Genomic DNA, 23,721 nt, shown 5'->3' on the forward strand with positions numbered 1-23,721 from the left:
TTAACAGAAGAATGGGAGTGTACACACATAATAATCGATTATCGTTTATATTTATATATATACTACGTTTGGGTACGGTGATTGACAGACTACTGCGATGATATCGGGACGTGTGAATAAATAACCATCCGTACTAGTTGACCTTGCTTACGTGATCATCTCGGCGAGCATTTCTCCACCGGACGGCACCGTACTTGGCCACGGAAGAGCTCCGATTCTACGAGGAAGGGAACACGGTCTTCCACGACCGTTGCCGCTCTCCCTCGTAGAATCAAAGCTCCTTCTTAACGTCCGTTACCGCTCGGCAGAGAACATGCTCGCCGAAATGAACACCGTCCACTAGTTCAACTAGCTACTTTAACCTTCCTTCATGTAAATATGCAAGCTTGAAGTGATTTTGAGCTCAAATTGCTTACAAATGAAAAAAACCACAATAAAGAACCATATATATATAGTGAACAAAATGGGATAAGACAATGATGAAACATGAGAGTAACCTTTAGAACCGAAGAATCGATGGAGGAATCGAAGAAATCGATGGAGGAATCGAAGAATGGATGGAGAAAGAGCAAGAACACTGCTTAAATTTGAACTTAAGCTCTCAGGCGGGCTCGGGGAGGAAGAAGACGGCCAGCAGGATTTATAGCTCAAAAACATGTTTTAATAAATAACCATCCGTACTAGTTGACTTTGCTTACGTGATCATCTCAGCGAGCATTTCTCCACCGGATGGCACCGTACTTGGTCAAGGAAGAGCTCCGATTCTACGAGGAAGGGAACACGGTCTTCCACGACCGTTGCCGCTCTCCCTTGTAGAATCAAAGCTCCTCCTTGATGTCTGTTACCGCTCGGCAGAGAACATGCTCGCCGAGTTAAACACGGTCCGCAAGTTCAACTAGTACGGATTTTCTATAATTTTCTAACTATTTTCTAAGTTTTTCATTTCATAAAAAGTTAAAATAAAATGCTTAGTCGCGGAGTCCATAGAAATGACCATATTTTGACCTAGCAACGCATTGTCAATTGTCATTGCGTTGCATTGCACCTCGGACCGGACTCCGGACAATAAAATACTATGGTCGATCGATGCCGTTCTTTGTCGTACAGTCGCACGGTGACGGCCGACGGACCCGTTCAACCACCAAATCTATCAGGCCCGGCTGTTCGGGCGTATCGTCAAAAGAGAACGGATTTGCTTTCTGTTGCACGGCCTTGCATTGCATCTGTCATACCAGTCAGAGGCACTAGTCCCTATACTCATTTTTTAATACACTATAAATTTCTCATTTTATAAACAAATAAAATTAAAAAACTCTAAAATTCTCTATATCTCTAAACAATGAAGTGTGCTATGCATGCTACAAATGAACGGTGAATACTAGTTTTTAATAGCTACTTTAACCTTCCTTCATGTAAATATGCAAGCTTGAAGTGATTTTGAGCTCAAATTGCTTACAAATGAAAAAAACCACAATAAAGAACCATATATATATAGTGAACAAAATGAGATAAGACAATGGTGAAAAATGAGAGTATGAGATTGGTAACCTTTACAACTGAAGAATCGACGGAGGAATCGAAGAAATCGACGGAGGAATCGAAGCTCCATCGATTTCTTTGATTCCTCCGTCGATTCTTTGGTTCTAAAGGTTACTCTCATGTTTCATCATTGTCTTATCCCATTTTGTTCACTATATATATGGTTCTTTATTGTGGTTTTTTTCATTTGTAAGCAATTTGAGCTCAAAATCACTTCAAGCTTTCTCCATCGATTTCTTCGATTCCTCCGTCGATTCTTCGGTTCTAAAGGTTACTCTCATGTTTCATCATGGTCTTATCCCATTTTGTTCACTATATATATATATGGTTCTTTATTGTGGTTTTTTTCATTTGTAAGCAATTTGAGCTCAAAATCACTTCAAGCTTGCATATTTACATGAAGGAAGGTTAAAGTAGCTAGTTGAACTAGCGGACGGTGTTCATTTCGGCGAGCATGTTCTCTGCCGAGCAGTAACGGACGTCAAGGAGGAGCTTTGAGTCTACGAGGGAGAGCGGCAACGGTCGTGGAAGACCGTGTTCCCTTCCTCGTAGAATCGGAGCTCTTCCATGGCCAAGTACGGTGCCGCCCGGTTGAGAAATGCTCGCCGAGATAATCACGTAAGCAAGGTTAACTAGTACGGATGGTTATTTATTCACACATCCCGATATCGTCGCAGTAGTCTGTCAATCACCGTACCCAAACGTAGTATATATATAAATATAAACGATAATCGATTGTTATGTGTGTACACTCCCATTCTTCTGTTAATTTGCGGAAATATCATGTGAATTACTTACCTGCCATAGTAAAAGACGAGAACACAATGACCATTAAAAATATCATTGTTTAGAGATATAGATAATTTTATAGTTTCTTAATTTTATTTGTTTATAAAATGAGAAATTTATAGTGTATTAAAAAATGAGTATAGAGAGTAGATGGCAACTGCTTCCGGGTCCTCGGCCTCTCATGGGTTTCCAAAGCGACTTAGGCCGGGCCTCCCTCTCATTTCATGCGGCAAGTGTCGTGATTTGACAAAGATTGTGATGGAGTACCGAGTGAAGAATAAGGCTCCCAACAAGGATCGTATCTTCTACAAGTGTCTGGATCGCAATGTGAGTTATTTTATCGTATTTAATGATTATGGTTAGTTTATACCTATTTTTATGATGGTTGTGATTAAAGTTCTAATTTTTTGTTTTAATTTCAGTGGGATGGCAGTGGACGATGTTCAGGCTTCTACTGGGAGGAAGAGTATGTTGAACTCGTGCAAAAATATCTTGCACAACAGGTAGATACGACAGCTAATGAGGCAGTGATCCAGCCGAAGAAGCCCAAAGATGTTGCACAATCGGAGGATCTGTCTGTTTTAGTTGAGATTGGTCACGAAATCCTTGTGCTCCTGAAATGTATTTTAGCTTTAGTTCTTTTAGTGGTAGTTTGGATTGTCTACATTGTAGCGATGCTTTCATAAATTTGAACCTTTTGTGGTGGCACGCATGTTGTATAAATAATTAATTATGATCTAGGTTTTAATATGGTATTTATGTCATGTAATGCAGATGGGCCGGCATTGGATGTACAATGCTGATCGTCGCTCCCAAGAGTTCATTGACGGCGTGCATTCTTTGTTACGTGCGGCCGAGGCAAACAAACGCGATGGTTTCATGTACTGCCCATGTGCCATATGTAAGAATACGGTGGAATATCCTTACTCAAGGGTTGTTCATTCATACTTGTTCAAGTCGGGTTTCATGCCAAACTATATTTGTTGGACAAAGCACGAAGAAACCGGCGTTGTAATGGAAGAAGGTGAAGAAGAACAATGGGACGACAATGATATTATTCCCGATGGTGCGTGCTTCAATGATACTGCAATGGGAGAAGCTAAAGAAGAGGTAGCCGCAGAAGATGAGCCTGCTGATGATCTTTGTCAGGTCATTTGTGACGCACAAAGAGAATGTGAAAGTGAAAAGGAGAAGATCAAGTTCGAGCGGATGCTAGAAGATCACAAGAAATTGTTATACCCAACTTGTGATGCAGGGCAGAAAAAGTTGGGAACCACACTAGAATTGCTGCAATGGAAGGCAAAGAATGGTGTATCTGATAAGGGATTTGGAGAGTTACTAAAAATTCAAAAGAAGATGCTTCTGAAGGACAATGAATTGCCCGCCACTACCTACGAAGCAAAACAAGTTGTCTGTCCTATGGGGCTAGAAATCGAGAAGATACATGCATGTCCTAATGACTGCATCCTGTACCGTGGCAAAGAGTACGAGAAATTGGATGCATGCCCGGTATGCCATGCATCGCGGTATAAGATCAGGCGAGATGACCCTGGTGATGTTGAGGGCAAACGTCTGCGGAAGAAAATCCCTGCCAAGGTTATGTGGTATGCTCCTATAATACCACGCTTGAAACGTCTGTTCAGAAACAAAGAACATGCAAAATTGTTGCGATGGCACAAAGAAGACCGTAAGGTAGACAATATGTTGAGACACCCTGCTGATGGGTCCCAGTGGAGAACAATCGACAGAGAATTCCCAGAGTTTGCAAATAACACAAGAAACTTAAGGTTTGCTTTAAGTACAGATGGTATCAATCCTTTTGGAGAGCAGAACAGTAGTCATAGCACTTGGCATGTTACTCTAAGTATCTACAACCTTCCTCCTTGGTTATACATGAAGCGAAAGTTCATTATGATGCCTGTGCTCATCCAAGGCCCGAAGCAACCTAGCAATGACATCGATGTGTACCTGAGACCACTTATTGATGAACTTCTCATTTTGTGGAATAAAGAAGGTGTACGTGTGTGGGATGAGTACAAACAGGAACACTTTGATCTACGAGCATTGTTGTTCGTAACAATCAATGATTGGCCTACTCTAAGTAATCTTTCAGGACAGTCAAACAAGGGATATAATGCATGCACACACTGCTTCGGTGATATTAGAGGTGTATTCTTGAAAAAATGTCGAAAGGTCGTGTACCTTGGCCATCGTCGATTTCTTCCTACAAATCACCCCGTAAGAAAGAAAGGCAAGCATTTTAAAGGGAAGGCAGACCACCTGACCAAGCCTCGCAACCGAACCGGTGACGATGTACTCAATATGGTCAATGATGTGAAAGTCGTCTTTGGAAATGGACATGGCAGCCAACTTGTTCCGAACGACACTAACGGTCACGCACCCATGTGGAAGAAGAAGTCCATATTTTTGGACCTACCCTATTGGCAAGTCCTAGAGGTCCGTAGCTCGATCGACGTGATGCACCTGACGAAGAATCTTTGTGTAAACCTGCTAGGCTTCATGGGTGTGTATGGAAAGCCTAAGGACACATTTGAAGCACGACAGGACCTGCGTTGTTTGAGAGAAAGAGACAACCTGCATCCAGAGAAGACAGATGATGGATGCCATTACCTATGTCCTGCCAGCTACACTCTAAGCAAAGAGGAGAAGGAAATCATGTTTGAATGCTTAAACAACATCAAGGTACCATCTGGATTCTCCTCAAATATAAAGGGTATTATAAATGTGCCAGAGAAGAAATTCTATAACTTAAAGTCCCATGACTGTCACGTTCTCATGACGCAATTACTTCCAGTTGCATTGAGAGGAATTCTACCTCCAAATGTACGTCTAGCCACCGTGAAGCTATGTGCATTCCTCAATGCAATTTCTCAGAAGGCAATTGATCCAACTGATCTAGCTAAACTACAAAATGATGTGGTTCAATGTCTCGTCAGCTTTGAGTTGGTGTTCCCTCCTTCCTTCTTTGATATCATGACACACCTCCTAGTTCACCTAGTCAAGGAGATTTTCATTCTCGGTCCTGTGTTCCAACACAACATGTTCCCCTTAGAGAGATTCATGGGAGTTCTGAAGAAATATGTTCACAACCATGCTCGCCCAGAAGGAAGCATCACCAAGGGCTATGGAACAGAAGAGGTCATTGAGTTCTGTGTTGACTTTATTCCCGACCTTGACTCGATTGGTGTTCCTGAATCGAGACATGAGGGGAGATTAAGCGGAAAGGGGACACTAGGGAGGAAAACATATATTGGTATGGAGGATGATTATTTCAATAAAGCGCACTACACAGTTCTACAGAACTCCTCTTTGGTAGATCCGTATATTGAGACACACAAGGATCTCTTACGATCCGAGTTTCCAGGGAAGACTGAAGCTTGGATTACACGTAAGCACATAGAAACTTTTGGCGGTTGGTTGCGAAAAAATGTCAAGGTGATGAGAGCATCCATGAGCAACTGTATTTATTGGCTATGCAACCATCATGGCATATCATCACATACAAAGGGTACGAGATAAATGGGAACATATTCTACACAGTAGCCCAAGATAAAAGGAGTACCAACCAAAATAGTGGTGTCCGCATAGATGCCACAGACCCGAATGGGAATAAGCAGACATATTATGGCCGCATAGATAAAATATGGGAACTAGAATATGCACCTACTTTGAAGATCCCATTGTTCAAGTGCCAATGGGTCAAGGTGATCGGAGGTGGGGTAACAGTAGACAATGAGTATGGAATGACAACAGTAGACCTTAGTAATATTGGGTACAAAGACGAACCATTCGTCCTTGCCAAGGATGTGAATCAGGTGTTCTATGTCAATGATATGTCTACCAAACCAAAAAGAGGGAAAAACGATAATGACTCAACAAAAGAGCCAAAGCGCCACATAGTTCTTCCAGGGAAAAGAGTCATCGTGGGAATTGAGGACAAGTCGGACATGTCAGAAGATTATGAAAAGGATGACCGAATTTCGCCCTTCAAAGTGAACAAAGACCCTAGCATCTTGGTAAATGATGAGGACACTCCATGGTTACGACGCGATCATAACCAAGGGACATACGTAAAGAAGAAGTTCACTGCTGTGCCCACTTGATGATATAGTGATTTAATGTAGTGTGTATTTGAGATATTATGTAATAATTGTGAATTCAGATGTTTATTATGTCGTGTTTCAAATTAAATCAATGTTTGATTTGGTGGGATTTCTCTCTCGAAAAGTTAAATTAGGATATTGAGTGATGAAAAATTAAAATATTAACGTTAAAATGATGTGAAAACAAATTTCCTATCCAAAACCAATAGTTTTAATAATTTTAATTAAACACTATATTTTTGCATTAACGAAATAATAAATATTAGTTATATTATGTTTTATAATTATAACAAAAAATAAAAAAAGTTAGGTTATAGATTTTTCCTATGTGCAATAAAGAAAAAAAATCCATATTTTTAACAAAATAATTTTATGCCTTTTATTTAATTTACTATGTATTTAACAAGACTCCCGGCGGGAAATGAAACTGCAACCCACCTTTACTCCCGGGTGGGAAGCCCACCCGGGAGTAAAGGTGGGCTGTTGTTTCATGGCCCGCCAAAAAAAACCCTTTACTCCCGGTGCGTGTTACCAACCGGGAGTAAAGGTTTACTCCCGGTTGGTAACAAGCACCGGGAGTAAAGGTACCTTTACTTCCGGTTGGTAACACGCACCGGGAGTAAAGGACCTTTACTCCCGGCTGGTGGCTAGCACCGGGAGTAAATCTCCCTGGTATATATGCGCCAGTGCCTGGCGTAGATCGATCCCCTCCTCTTCTTCCTCGTCGAACAGCCGTCCTTTCTCCTCTTCTTCCTCACGCCGCCACCGGTCGCCACCCCACCTCACGCCGATGAGCCCTCCACCGCACGCGCCTCCGCAGTCTTGAGGTGAGTTCTCTCGGCTTTCGCATTCCGGGTCAAAGATGAAGAACCCGTGGCCCTGGTCCCCTCTGAACACGGCAACACGGCAAATTCGGCTTCCCCATCGCTGTCAACCTAGCGGCATAGTCCTGTATGCGGTTGTGCAGCACGTCCTGGTCCAGGTCCACGACGAGCAGTGGTGGGAAGGCGACGTCGTCCAGTGGGACGCTGTCTGGCCCAAACGGGTTGGCCGTTGGGTCGCACGCCGACGGGCAGCGCCAGGCGCCACGTCTGGTCGAACAGCGTCGTCCTCTCCTCGGCGGCAAAGAAGGGCCAGAGCAGGACGCACCCGGCGATCCGGATGATGGGGTCGAGGGCGAGCTACCCGCTGCCGTATCGGACAGCGACGTGGTGTGCGATGTTGCCGCCGGCTGAGTCGCCGCAGATGAACAGCCTGCCTAGGTCGGCTGAGTCGTTGGCCTACCACGGGTCGGCCTTGGCCTGGGCACGGAGCCACGACAGGACGGCCTCGGCATCACGGTGCGTTGCGGGGAGGTGGTGCTTGGGCGCCAGGCGGTAGTCGATGGAGAGCATGAGCGCCGGGAGCTCCGCGGCGAGCCTGAGCACGTCGGTATGGAAGTGGGGCAGCTCAAAGCTGCACAGGCAGAAGCCGCCGCCGTGGAAGTAGACGAGCACCGGCAGCTTATTATTGGCCGTCGTCGTGTTGTCGTCGGTGGGCCTATACATGCGAAGGCGGAGCGCATGCGCGGCGTTGTAGATGACGTCCTTCCACTGGACGGGCAGGTTGGACGGCACCTCACCCTAGAGAGGGAGCGTGGAGTACTTCGCGGAGCGCGTCATGGTGCCGTCGCTAAGAAGCTGCACGATGCCGAGGCAGTCGTCCACGACGTGCGGCGCGGTCGCTAAGAAGAAGTTCACTCCTCGGCTAGCTCCACGATGTTTAGGGTTTATACGGCAGAGCACCGCCGCCCTCGTTAGGGTTTATACGGCGGAGCACCGCTGCCCTCGTTCGCCCTACGGTTTAGGGTTTATACGGCGGAGCACCGTCGCCCTCATTCGCCCTAGGGTTTAGGGTTTATATGGCGGAACACCGCCGCCCTCGTTCACCCGTGTGTACAAACATATATACGATGGAGCGGAGCACCGCCACTCTCGTCACACCGCCCTCTCTCGCGGCCTAGTCAATCAACATTCGTATTATCGTTATTGTTAACGCTAAACAATCATACTAGGGCGAATTGCGTTGGTGGCTAGGGCGAACCGCGTTGGTGATGTCACCGATGCGGTTCGCCCTAGTCACCGACGCAATTCGCCCTCGGCTGTTTATGTATAGCCCTAATTCACCCTAGTAGCGACGTAGTTCGCCCTAGTGTGGCGAATTGCGTCCGTGACCAAGGGGCAAGATTTAATAATACATATTGTTCGTAGATTTTACGCATGTAAGCAAAGATTTGACGTACTATATATTGGTTTTGTTTTTTGAAGCTAGATGGCCAACCCGAGAAACATGGATGAGGAGGAGTTGATGATGAATTTAATCAACACTAGCACTCAAGTTGCCGGCGATGATGGTGCTAAAAATAATGTGCAAGAGGATGCAGATGACGGGAGTCAGTACTTAGCTCTTGAACAAAATGAGTAACAACATATTGGCCAAGTATATATTTTTTATTATTAGCTATTTATATTATCATATGTCTTATGTGTGCTCATGACATTAAAAATAATGTTTATGTTTTGTAGCCTTCTGGATCGACATCAACAACTACAATGAAGAGTTAAAATGTTCGAGGTCCCAAAAAGCCATTGGAGGGTCGCTTCATCATCTCGGAGTTCAATGTGGATACAGGCGAACCGGGGGGGGCAAATAAAACGAAATTCATGCACCACTGTGGTTACCTTGTACGGGACCGGCTCTCGATCAGTACCCGTGAATGGAAGAAGAAGACCAATGCTCCTCATATCAGTTTTGTCTCCGATCGTGACAAGACGTTAATTTGGAATGATGTCTTGGAACATTTCACGCTCCAAACAGATGGTTATGATGATATAATAGATGGTGATGAATTGAAGGAGTGAGTTAGGGATTGGGCAATGAAGAAGATGGCCACCCAGTTTCAGACTTGGAAGAAACACCTATACACGACGTATGTCAAGAAGAACATAACACCAGATTTTACTGTCCCAGGCCCGATCTCAAAGCAGAGGCCCTATTGGGGGGAGTTTGTATAGTACAAGACGTCGGAAGAGGGTGTGAGTCGGGTGATAAAGAACCAACGTAATGCCCAACAAAAGACATACCACCATAACTTGGGATCAGGTGGCTACCCGACTACCATTAAGAAGTGGAACAAAATGGAAGTAGACCTTCTTGCCAAGGGTATCACACCAGAATCACTCGAGTGGGGAGAGCGTGCAAAGAATTGGTTTTTCGCTCATGGGGGAACACTGGACCAGGAGACAGGGAAGTGTGTTTATGGTGCAAGACTGCAAGAAGCAGCAGAAAGATTGTTTTATGCTCAGAGAGCTACTGCTAGTGGTGCGTTCAGGCCCAATAGAGAGAAGGATGAGCTGACATATGCCATCGGGACTATTGAACATGGTGGCCGAACTAGACGCAAAGGAAGTGTCTTGTGGGAGCATGGATTCCCTCAGGACAGACCTTCCTACAGAAGACGCCAGAGAAAGAAGGAAGAAGAGGCACAGCGGCTCTAGAGGTTGGAGGAAGCGGTTCGTGAAGCACAGGAGCGGGAAAAAAACCTTGAAGCGAGAATGCAGGAGGAAATCAGAAGGCAAGTGCAAATAGCAGCAAGTGCAAGCAAGCAGGCATCAGAGCCAAGAATCAACATTAGCCAATCTGTTCAGTTGAAAAGCAGCTGTGCTTCCACGGAGATACCAAATCAAGGGGACACCGGACTGCACTTCCCTGTGGATGACGTCACTGAACCTTGTACATCGTGTGAGCTACACATTCCGAAGGGGAATTCCACAATCAAGGTGGCTATCGGTCTTGTTAATCCTATCGACCGAACCAAGACACTAAGGATTCATGGGAATATAATCTAAGAGGGATATGCTACCATCTCGGTAGATAAAGCTGAAAAAGGATTTAGTGATTTGCCTCTTGACATTCCTGGAGGTGATGACGAGAAGACTCTCGGAGAAGCAGAGAAGACATTCATTCTATGGCGCAAGCGCTACATCATCATTCCCGGGATGTCGCCTCCACCTCCTCCTGAACTACCTCACCATAGGTGCGGATGAAAACACTACATCATTAATTTATATTGGCTTAAATAATTAACAATCTGCTCATAATAATATGTCATTCCTTTTTTGTAGCAGATCCTCCCCCAACCTAAGTCCAATTATTCAATCGCCAGATCATCATAGTGCTCTGTACGATGACAATGTGTTGGAAGGCGAGGCTGCATCCACACCATCTCCAAGGAGGTCTCCAACGCCGCAGCCGCCACCTCCAAGGAGGTCTCCAACGCCGCTGCCACCACCTCCAAGGAGGCCTCCAACGCCTCCCCCGCCCCCACCTACCAAGAAGCCAAGTGCTAGCAAGAGGCCAGCCCCACAAATGAAGAACCAGCCCCCGCCGGCAAAGAAAGCCACCCTGAAAGAAAGGGCTATTCCCAAAATAATATCTGAAGAGAAGGAAGAAGTAACTGATGCATATAAAAAAGACATGTCTAGATTCTATGACAAACTTAAAAAGGATCAAGAAGCAAGGAGTAACCCAGAGAAACCGTACTTCTTCGTAGCTCTAGATATTCTAAGAAAAAAGGTGGCTTCTTACCAGCAACAACAGCGGGAATCTCGTAAGCCGTCCAAATCAACGTTAATGGACTATGACCTCACTCTCACCAAGTCAATTGCAGCGGCACAGGAAAAGAAGTAGGTAGGGAAAGGAGTTGCACAACTCGGACAACAATCGCACCAATCAGTCTCCCCGCTAGTTGTTGGTAATGAATATGGTTTGAATTTAGGATTACTGCATCAGGCAAACATACCTCCGGATATCGATTTGGATCACCTTGGTGAATTTATTGAAGAGACTGGTCTCGACCTTTACCAGATGTTTGGTGATGGAAACATTGAGAGTGCGGCGGAGGTTGATATTTGGAAGAAAAAATTTATACTAGGCCAGAGTCTATACAACCCTCAAGCCTTAGGTGATCTGGGAACGCAAATATACCTGCTAAACAAGTGGTACATGCAGGCGTCTACCGGTGGATACTTCTGCATTGGTGTCAGAATTAGAGATGAACATTGGTTCCGTGGCGATGATGTTATGTATGTTGACTTTGCAGAATTTCATCAACTATGCCACCTGACCTCTTTGGACAAAGTTATCATTAGCTGCTATTGCCTGTAAGTAATAATTCTTTTGATCTATTATTAAACTCATCATATGTGTGTATATGCATATAAATTATCCTAACAAGTACTATATATATGCAGATTTACAATGACAGAGCACAGAAAGAAAGGCTACAATGAAATTGGTTTTGTTGATCCCCATATAGTATTCAAAGACCCAGTTACTCCAAAGCCTAATTGGAAGTCTGAGTCAGAGAGTAACCTCATGAACTTCTTAGTGAACCAACGCTATAAGAAGGATATACTCTTTCCCTATAACTTCAAGTGAGTGTTAATAATGTCGATCATCCTTAATGGCTCATATGTTGATTCTAGTTAATTAATGAGTGTTATGCGTTATATCCTATAAACACATGCAGCAATCACTGGATATTGATGGACATCGATCTGGTGAAAAGTCACTTGATAATCTATGACTCGATGAGAAAACCACAACAAGACTATCAAGATATGATAGATATTATTCAGAGGTAATTTCGGTATCTCTAGCAACTATATATACACACAAACATGATGATTAACTATATCTGATGACGTGGCAAATTTTTTATTGGGCAGTGTTTGGAAAACCTTTATTGAGAAGCAACACATGGGAACATGCAAAGCGCCACTGAATGTAATCCCTTTGAAAGTAAGTCCCCTAAATCGCATCAACTTTATTAATTAAGCATATAGTTTTCACCGGATCACCAGATTGGATGACAAATCTTTTTCTCGTAAAGTGGTGTCTGAGGCAGGAACAGGGGAACAACTACTGTGGTTACTATGTTTGCAAGTTTATCAAGGAGCTCTCCCAAAGAACTCCTACAGAGAGACTCAAAGTACGTTAAAAATACACTATATATTCATTTAATTATTATTATTGATTGTGTTACTATGTCTTTATATATATATATATATATATATATATGTACATATATTAATTTATTTTTCTTTAATTCAAACCTGTAGGCTCGATGGTTGGAGGAAAAGGTCATACGACAAAACTAAATCAAAGCAATTCAAGAGTCTATAGGCGGATTTTTTAATGACCAGGGCATCGATTCCAAGGGCGAGTTCTACTTCGACCCAACACTGCCATGGAAGCCAAGCTAGAGGATGAGAGGAAACTTGTTATATCACAACAACTGTAATACAATCTTTTGTAATATATGCACATAAAATAATATAATGTAAAATACACATATGCATGCATGCATGTAAATATATATATGATGCATTCATGCATATATATATATATATATATATATATATATATATATATATATATATATATATATATATATATATATATATATATATATATATATATATATATATATATATATATTTCTATGCTTGAATTGTGTGATTTAATACGTTCATTGTGCTTGAACCGAAACATACTATACGCGCGTATAAATGTATTATTAGCAGCGTACAATACGACTTCAAAAACCTATTTTGAAAAGAAAACAAAAAATGAAAAGAAAAGAAAAAAGAAAAAAAAACCTTTAGTGCCGGTTCGTATTATCAACCGGGACTAAAGGGTGCCGGCCTCGTGGCATGTCAGGAGGCACCTTTAGTCCTGGTTGGTGTTACCCACCGGGACTAAAGGTCCACCTTTAGTCCCAGTTCCTGACCCGGGACTAAAGAACCCCCCTTTAGTCCCGGATGCTTGCTCCCGAGTGGGGAACCGGGACTAGAGGGGGTTCCCCACCGGGAGTAAAGGCCGTCTCTGTACCGGTGGTAATAGTTGAAAAAAAATAACTTCACTTCGCCCATGCGTTGAATGACAAAATTGTAACAGATGAAGTACTTTACTATCATAATAATACATATTTAGGGTCTGTTTGGATATAAGGGCTAATCGTTAGCTAGCTAAAAATTAGCTCAAATTAGCACTAGCGCATTCAAATGGGAGGGCTAATAGGTAGGCTAATTTTTTAGAATAGTCTCCAACTAGTTGTTAACTAACTAGCTAGCCAACCTTGACTAATTGAAGCTAATTTTTAGCCAAACTATTAACTAGTCCTAACTCATTGAAACAGGGTCTTAATGTCACGTGTGTGTTTATATTTATACCAACGACATAGAGCAGTCGATGTCTAAATGGTAACTCACCAGACTAAAAGCAATCCACCAAAAGCTAATATATATTTATTGTAGCACCCGGTTTTAAGAACAAAACCAGATACACACTATATGTGAGCCCAGAAAGTCAAATCTCACATATAGCTATAAATAAGGGTAATATCATAAGACAATGCTCAATATATAACGTATTAGTATAAAGAATATAACCTCAGAGTATAGACAACGGAAAGATAACTCCGATCTTCAGGCGAAGACTTCAAATCCACAGGGACAACTGACTAGTTGATCACAAGCATAATTCCTCCAAACTCTAGCAATCTGGTACCCATCCGGGATTTTTCCAAATATATGTAAAATAAAGCAAGCGTAAGTACATGTCGTACTCAATAAATATAACATGGGGTTCATGAGGCTCAAAAGGCTGACACTGGTAAACTGCGGTTAGCTTTTAATTAGTCATCTTTTAGCAATGGGGTGGCAACAAGTTTATCACAAGCCATAAACATATGATCAGGTAAACATGAATAATGAATAACATAAACAGTAATCATTAATGAGCATATTCATCATCAGTATCATCCGTGTTCATCATCACTAACCATTAGTGATCATCTATTCCGTAAGGGTTCCAAGGCCGCTCGTGACCGTGAGCACGACTCATATACCAGTTTTACACTCTGCAGAGGTTGTACACTTTCAATGTAAGTCCTGATTTACCCTTTCGCACGAGGTAGCTAATCTCTTGACCCACTTCCAAGGAAGGTCGGCAGGGTTCACTATGAAGCCTTTCAAAGGTTCGTCTAACAAGTTAGGGCCATTAGATTCACTCGGCAAACAGATATAGGAACCCCCTGTCGAATGGCACAATTCCATCACGGCTATACACATAAGAGGTCGAGGCGAACTTACTGCGAAGGTTCTCGGCAGCGTGGAGCAAGCAGAGACGGCCCTTCGCTCGGCGGTCGATGGCGACTTGGCGGCGCTAGATTGCAGCGCGGCTGCGGTGGCTCAGCGAAGGAGGCTACGGCGCTCGAGGGCGGAGTAGGGAGGCGGCGCGAGCTCGGGCGGCTTATAAGGGCGCAGGAAGGCGTGGGCGGCACGACACCGAGGCGTGGCGGGGCGGCATGGGACTCCCAGGCGGCAGCGAGTCCGGCTCTGGGACGACTAGAGGAAGAAGACGGGTTGCTGACAAGGCAGACCCACTTGCCATCGGAAGAAAGGAGAAGAGGGCGCGGCCAACTGGCTGGGCCGATTGCTATGCTGAGCCACGCGCTGGAGCAAGGAAACGTGGGCATGAGTGGGCCGATGCGGGGAAAACGGGCCAGCGCGAGAGAGGGGAAGAGTGGGCCTGCGCGCGTGACTGGGCTGCGAGAGGCAGAGCTAGGCCGCGGAACAAAACAGGCCACGGAAAAAAAACAGAGGAGGAGGAGCAGCTAGGCCAGCTCGGGATAATCTGAGGAGAAGGGAAGAGGTCGGGCCTTTTGGCCAAATGAGAGAGAGAGCATTTCCCTTTTTAATTTCTTTTCAAATCCAATTCAAATATGAACCAAATCAAATTTGAACACGGTTTAAAATACATTTACAACTCAAGTAAAAATAAGAAATTTTATTAAGTCTTCCCAAAAATAATTTTTACAACTTTTTAAATTCCTTTATTTTCCAATTTCTTTTTATTTTTTCTTTTCTTTTATTTCAAAGCCATTTTCAAATTCATTTTCAAAAGCAATTTAAACCAATTTGAATTTTAACCAAAACCACTCAATCAATTAAATCAAATGCACCGGCATGTATGCACATCCATGTTGCTACCTTATAATAAATTTTAATTTAATGAAAAATTTTATTTCCCTATATTTCATGAGCACAAAATTCCAAATTAAATCATTTTAGCTCTATTTCCAAAAATTCAAAGTTTGGGGTGTTACAATTCTACCCCCTTAAGATGAATCTCGTCCTCGAGATTCGGAAGACGTTTACTTGGAGATAGGGATACTCTGTCTTTAGATTCTTCTTTACTTTCTTGTGTAGTTCCATTGTCTTGATAAGGATTCTACTTTATTTTGCATACATGTTATCCTTACTCCAAGTAACTTATCAAACTGATTCCAAGATTCTGATAGGTACCTTGAATAATTCCCAGGTAACTCCAATCTCTAGGCCACCTTTCCTTTAATACCAATTCTTTTTCCTAAAATATTTATCTTCCAACAGAGCCTGACGTATCTCTTAGTCAGAAGGAGAATCTACCACTAAACATTAATGATTCCGGTCAAGTTGCTCAATCGGGGAATACAATTCTTAATCCTTGGTGTCACCCAAACCTTATTAGCATGACTCTCCGTTGCTAAGGCATTGGTCGCGACTTTTATTTCTCTACGTGTTAGCACTTTTCCAAGTCATAATCAATCTCATTCCAATGAGGATATCATAAGCTCAAGACCAACTTAGTGAAGATGTCCTGTAGACTCTTATGATCCTCCTATATGTCACTTTTACTTCCAAAAGACAGTACTTCCATGCTCCACAATGGATAACTCCAGATGTATGTTGGGTAGTTCAACTCATGCTTCCTTAGTTGACTTAATGAATAAGGTACTACATTTTTATTTTTGCATAAGGAAACACCCCACACCTTGACAAGGTGCATCATTGTAGATATGAAGCTCTTGTCTGGATATGGCAAAGCTAATACATAGGTTTTTCTTCAACCTCTTCTTGGACTCCTTCAAACACTTAGCTGAGGTCTCTTGATCCAAACTAACTTAAAACTTCTCTGGTAGCATTATCAATATCCTGATGATCTTGGTTAAACCTTCCTTGAACCTTTAATCAAACCTCATTGAGACTCTGAGTTTCTCTCATATCTTTGGATACCACCACGCTTCGCTGCGTAATCTAGAATGTAAGCCACTTCATCTTGCAAATTCTTAACCTTGGCTACCCCCTTAAGAAAAGATAAAGTAGGAGACACCAAAGTATAGCTTGTCTCTCCTTCTAGACGGATTAACTAGCATAAGGACATCCTGACATCGCAAAGAAACTCTCGTGTGGGGGCAAGAACAAGAAATCTGAAGTTCCTCGCGAGCAGAAAAACAACAGCGTAGTAAAACAGCTATAACTCTCATTGTGTTAATCCAATAATGTTGTAGCTTATACCGTTCAAAATCTTATAAAATTCTCCACAACTTCCTTATAGAACACTTTTCTAAATTCTACAGTTCAGGTGGTTGAAAACAGTGGACAACAGAAACTGTTCTAGGTTCCAAACAGCACAGATGCGTCGGCTTGTGATTTTCGTATCGCCATAATCAAAATAGCTATCAGGGTGATTCTTACGCTCAGAGAAAGATATTGAAGTCTACTATTGTCCAGAATTTTCTGATGAGTTTTGGTCATCTAAGATTAGAGATATAAGCTGAAGAGTGCAGACTGCTCCGAAAAGACAGGATAGGGGAAACAAAAGAATACCATAACCTAACTATTTATTGCACCGATCCTTATACCTTAGGCCTATAAACTAAATGAAATTGTGGGAACACCCAACAAGATCATTGCAATCATTACTAAGATTCAAAACAATAATAAGCATAATGACAATTCAACGAGCAATAAAGATGCACAATTTAATCATTGACTAAACTTGCGATACTATCATCCACATTATGCTAGGGGTAACAATCCTAAGACTTATCTTCAGATTATGCAAGAAGGTGGTGAGAACAGTTCTAAAAGCATATCAAATCAAGGAGTGAAGATGAGAACAAAGACTTTAAAATAAGCACCAAGGTAGAGATGAATAGCAAGGGTAGAGATATAGTAGAGAAGAAAATATCAAGATTTATAGAACAAGGATTTTATAGCAATTTTAAATCCTTAACACGCCCAATTTCTAACTAGGCTTGTGTTCTACAGTCAGCATTGCTCTAATACCACTTTATAGCACCTAGTTTTAAGAACAAAACCAGATACACACCATATGTGAGCCCAGAAAGTCAAATCTCACATATAGCTACAAATAAGGGTAATATCATAAGACAATGCTCAATATATAACGTTTTAGTATAAAGAATATAACCTCAGAGGATAGACAATGGAAAGACAACTCCAATCTTTAGGTAAAGACTCCAAATCCACACGGACAACTTACTAGTTGATCACAAGCCTAATTCCTCTAAACTCTAGCAATCTGGTACCCATCCGGGATTTTTTCAAATATGTGTAAAATAAAGCAAGCGTAAGTACATGTCGTACTCAACAAATATAACATGGGATTCATGAGGCTCAAAAGGCTGACACTGGTTAACTGCGGTTAGCTTTTAATTAGTCATCTTTTAGCAATGGGGTGGCAACAAGTTTATCACAAGCCATAAACACATGATCAGGTAAACATGAATAATGAATAACATAAACAGTTTTCATATTCATCATCAGTATCATCCATGTTCATCATCATTAACCATTAGTGATCATCTATTCCGTAAGGGTTCCAAGGCCGCTCGTGACTGTGAGCACGGCTGATATACCAGTTTTACACTCTGCAGAGGTGGTACACTTTCAATGTGAGTCGTGATTTACCCTTTCGTCTGAGGTAGCTAATCTCTTGACCCACTTCCAAGGAAGGTCGGCAGGGTTCACTATGAAGCCTTTCAAAGGTTCGTCTAACAAGTTAGGGCGATTAGATTCACTCGACAAACAGATATAGAAACCCCTCGGTCGAATGGCACAATTCCATCACGGCTATACACATAAGAGTAGAGGTTGTCCTATACCCGATTCAGCAAGCCATTCTTACGCCAATAAAAGTAACCACTAACAAGCTAGAAAAGGTCCTCATACTGAGCTAAAGCCAGAGCCATGTAGCCCTCATAGCTGTACTATAAGTCCCGGATGATCACTTATAGATAAGTCCTTAGGGAGAGAAATCTATAGCACCATAAAAATAGCCCAATGCTCTAGCCCTTTATTCCATGTTGCTAAAAAGCATCTTTTAGTGTTTATTACATATTCCATTAGTCAAGTTATAAGATCATGGTTGTTTTTGAGCACTAGCAAAGCTACCCAATTGAATAACCCAAACGTATCAAGGCACAAGTACAAAAGACTAGAAAATCCTTAATGGCAGTCAAGGTAGACACATGTAGTATGAATTTAATGATTAAAGGTGTATAGGTAACAAGGATGGTCCCATGCTATACTTGACTTAAAACACCAATCCTTCGGTAAGCTTTAATCTTCAATGTTCTTCTTTTTCTTCTTCTTGATCACCACGTATATCTCACCGACTGGATGAAATCATAAAGCACCACATAAGCATCCATACAATCATACACGAAGCAAACAATAGATCTAAATTAGAACAGTACACCCATCATAAAATCAAGATAAAAAGTTTGTAAAGCAAATCTACGTCTCGCTACGAACACATAGACGCGAAAAGCACACTAATCTGAGCTACGGTGAAAAAGATACATCTACCGAAAGATTTGCTCATAGGAGAAAATATAAAACGATTAGCTTCATGTGTTTTAATGGTATAAAAACATATATAAGATATTTTATAGAGATTATAATTTAAGTCAAATTTAGATTCAAAATAGAATACTAAAGTAAAACAAATCATATTTTATTTATAAAACCTAGTTGCAAAATTATTATTCAAGATATGATTTAAACCATGAAATTTCATAAATAGTAATATGGTAAATACGGTTACTAACACGTAGATCTCATCGCTATGAATCTAACGCAACTTGAATGTGTCAAAACAGATCTAAAACGCAGAAGATATGATTTAAACAAGATTTCCTTTAATAATAGATTAAATCTAATCACTGAATTTTAAAAGTTGAAAACCTACTTAACAGTAGTATTAACACGTAGATTATGAAATTACAAACCTAACGCTAATTTGAACGGATCAAATTCGGAGTTAAAACAGGAGAAGTTATGGCTAAAACAAAATCAGTGGCAAATATGTAAATAAGTGAAAACGTATTTTGGATCTAAACCGACGAAACTGCACTTTCCAAAGAATAAAACGTAATCTAGTAAATACGCAATGGACCGCGGGTTCTATAATAGAAAAACTCGAGGGCTCTTTTGCAAATCTAGCAGGCGAAGGGGTATGAGGAGATATGGACCGTTAGATTAGAGATGAACGACTCAGATTGGATCGGCGGGGGAGAAGAGAGAGAGCTGGCCGCCGGCGTTAACAGGGACGGCGGCGGCGCCATTGCCAGCAAAAGAAGCTCTGCGGCGAAGCAAAGAAACGGTCCTACGGTGCACGATTTTCGACGGGGAAGCCACGGGAGAGGAGAGGAGGTCGAGGCGAACTTACTATGAAGGTTCTCGGCAGCGCGGAGCAAGCAGAGACGGCCCTTCGCTCGGTGGTCGATGGCGACTTGGTGGCGCTAGATTGTAGCGCGGCTGCGGTGGCTCGGCGAAGGCGGCTGCGGCGCTGGAGGGCGGAGTAGGGAGACGACGCGAGCTCAGGCGGCTTATAAGGGCGCAGGAAGGCGTGGGCGGCACGGCACCGAGGCGTGGCGGGGCGGCATGGGACTCCCAGGCGGCGGCGAGTCCGGCTCAGGGACGACTGGAGGAAGAAGACGGGTTGCTGACAAGGCAGCCCCACTTGCCATCCGAAGAAAGGAGAAGAGGGCGCGGGCAACTGGCTGGGCCGATTGCTATGCTGAGCCACGCGATGGAGCAAGGAAACGCGGGCGCGAGTGGGCCGGTTCAGGGAAAACGGGCCAGCGCGAGAGAGGGGAAGAGTGGGCCTGCGCGCGCGAGTGGGCTACGAGAGGTAGAGCTGGGCCGCGGAAGAAAACGGGCCACGGAAAAAAAACAGAGGAGGAGGAGCAGCTGGGCCGGCTCGGGATAATCCTAAGGAGAAGGGAAGAGGCCGGGCCTTTTGGCCAAATGAGATAGAGAGCATTTCCCTTTTTAATTTCTTTTCAAATCCAATTCAAATATGAACCAAATCAAATTTGAACACGGTTTAAAATACATTTACAACTCAAGTAAAAATGAGGAATTTTATTAAGTCTTCCCAAAAATAAATTTTACAACTTTTTAAATTCCTTTATTTTCCAATTTCTTTTTATTTTTCTTTTCTTTTATTTCAAGGCCATTTTCAAATTCATTTTCAAAAGCAATTTAAACCAATTTGAATTTTAACCAAAACCACTCAATCAATTAAATCAAATGCACCGGCATGTATGCACATCAATGATGCTACCTTATGATGAATTTTAATTTAATAAAATTTTTTATTTCCCTATATTTTATGAGCACAAAATTCCAAATTAAATCATTTTAGCTCTATTTCCAAAAATTCAAAGTTTGGGGTGTTACATTTATTTATTCTGACTTTTATTTTAAACTAGCAGACGTGCATGTGCGTTGCTATGGGTGAATTCCAGATTATTCGATTGGATATTTATATTTTTGTGCAACTTTTTTATATAACAATTAAAAAAATAATTTGTTTTGCTGTTACCTAGACGATTTGTGTCTCGGAAGATTTATCCAATGATCGCATCATCTGTTTGGATATGTCTTGGAGACACAGTGTTCTAGCTCGTGTGCGCACAGGTCGCAAGTCCAAGTTATATACGGGACATGAAGAGGCGTAAGGGCATTGCAGAAAGTAAAAAAAAAAGATAATTAGAAAAATACCATTTTAACTTTAACAATAAAAGTAAAATATGGTCATGTGTTGCAATGGAATAAATACCTCATGACATAAGGCCATGCTGATTCGAGATTTATTCTGCTCCATCTCTTGACGTGTGTGGCCATCCGCCTAGCACCACATCCATTACTTTAATTTAAATTTAAAGAACCAAGGATGTAAATATTTTTTGAAGTAAGAAAATACAATGAAACCCACGTCGTAAAGTAGATTTTCACAATTTATTTAAATGCTAGAAGTAATTTAGGGGCACAGTAATATCTATCTTGAGCATTATATTGGTAACAACAGGAAACTTATGCTAGTAATAAAAAAGGGTTTTTAAATCTGCAGAGTCATTGAATTTGACTAAAAAGTAAACCTTATCTATTTATTTTAATCTATTCACAACTGATCAAAGCGGATGTAAATATTTTTTGAAATAAGAAAATACAATGAAACCCAGGTCCTAAAGTAGATTTTCACAATTTATTTAAATGCTAGAAGTAATTTAGGGGCACAGTAATATCTATCTTGGGCATTGTATTGGTAACAACAGGAAGCGTACGCTAGTAATAAAAAAGGGTTTTTAAATCTGCATAGTCATTGAATTTGACTAAAAAGTAAACCATATCTATTTATTTTGATGTATTCACAACTGATCAAAGCCAAAATTAATATCTTTTTTTTTCTCTTTTTCTTTTTCTCCTTTTATTTTCTTCCTTAATTTTCTTCCTCCGTTATTTTACTTATTTTCACTCCGCTATCTGCGGCTGGACACTTCTCCACGGGTATCTTAAAAAAGACTTCTGCACGGAAGCCTTTGACCTTATCCACCGCACGCAACTAAACGCTCAGCTCAGCTCCCGCGGCCCAGGTGTCTCTCCGTGTGCGTGTGCGATTGCTCTGACGCGCCACGGGTGGGTGGGTCGTACCCAATGCACGCCAATGCAATGAAACCCACACGCTGTCGTGTCGAGAGGTCTTGGCCCCGGTGGATACGCGAGACGGCTCCGCGTATCGTATCGCGTATGAACGGGCGAACGGCCCCAGCGCGTCCCGCAACACGACGACGGCCCTCGAACGCCTCAATGAAACAGGACGGGAAAAAAACGGCCCCGTTCGTTTGGCTGGAGAAATCTGAGGACTCTGGATGAATACGGAGGAATTTGTGAGAGGAAAATACTGTTCCAGATGAAAAAAGAAACGGATGGAAGCCGGGTTTAAGTGCACGCGAACGAGGCCAAAAAGGGCAGCAGAAAGAAGTCAGAGGCGACGGCAGGCAGGCAGGCCGCATCTGCATCAGGAGAGAGAGAGGGGGGGACGTGGTGGATGTGGATCTGGGGAGGCGCAGGGCCAGTCTGGTTGGGGCGGCTTCAACGGCCTCCCACCGCACTGACATCGGCGGGTACTGTACTGACTGTACCATGCTGTGGATGGTGGGGTGCGGCCGAGAGAGAGGGAGAGATCTCGTTACAAACTTGTTTGCACATCAATAGAATAGAGGAGGCACATCCATCCACCTCCACGGCGACCACCGGACCAGAGTAACCAACCACCCCACCCGTTTTAGTTACGCGCGCAGCTTCCTTGCAACTTCCTTCCCTCCCGATCTCTGCTTGGGTGGGGCCCACCCCCCCAAAGGTTGTTGTTTGTTTATCACCTGGCTGGCAAAAAGAGGAGATGATGAGCCCAACACCAGCCGCACCAGTCGAACGGTTGGTCTTATAACCGTTGCTCGGTCCAGCGTGCGGCGTCTCTCACTCTCCCATTTCTCCCGTCGGTGGCTAGGGTTCCACGCACACGCGCCGCTCGTCGCCGTCTCTCCGCGTGTTTACCGGCGGTGGTCTGCGCCGCGTCACCGAGCGCCGTCCGTGGCCACCGGATCCGGGCACGGCCGCCTTTCTACGCTGTCCTCCTCGCCGGGGCTGCGGTGACAGTGACGTCCTCCTCCTTCTCCCACCCCGCCTCCATCGACGGCGCCTTCGGCCAGTAAGGTAACCCAAATCCCATGCCGCCGTCCTCTCACCTAGCCGCCTCTGAGCCGTAGCTGTTCATCTTGTAGTTTCACCCCCGCGCAGCTAGGGTTTCCCGCTCTCTCCCCGGGCCTCGGTGACAGTGCTCTCGGCCTCTGTCCCCGGACCCTGCCTCCATCAACGGCGACTCCTTCCACCACGGTAAGCCCCCCGTAACCCGACGTTGCCATAGTTTGACCCCGCCGGATCTGAGATCCAACATGTTTTCATGTCTGCTCCTGTATGTGTCGGATAGAAATCCCCACATCTTGTTTCTATCTTACAGAACTGCTCTA

General features: G+C 43.0%; 1 pseudogene; it reads right to left on the bottom strand.

Annotated features, from left to right (window-relative positions):
- Positions 1-7,082: 7,082 nt before the first annotated feature.
- LOC136480996 (carboxylesterase 15-like) overlaps positions 7,083-23,721 on the bottom strand; it is a 35,936-nt pseudogene continuing 19,297 nt past the window's right edge.

This window comes from Miscanthus floridulus, chromosome 9 (genome assembly GCF_019320115.1).
Source record: "Miscanthus floridulus cultivar M001 chromosome 9, ASM1932011v1, whole genome shotgun sequence".
In the NCBI taxonomy this organism is placed as follows: domain Eukaryota; kingdom Viridiplantae; phylum Streptophyta; class Magnoliopsida; order Poales; family Poaceae; genus Miscanthus; species Miscanthus floridulus.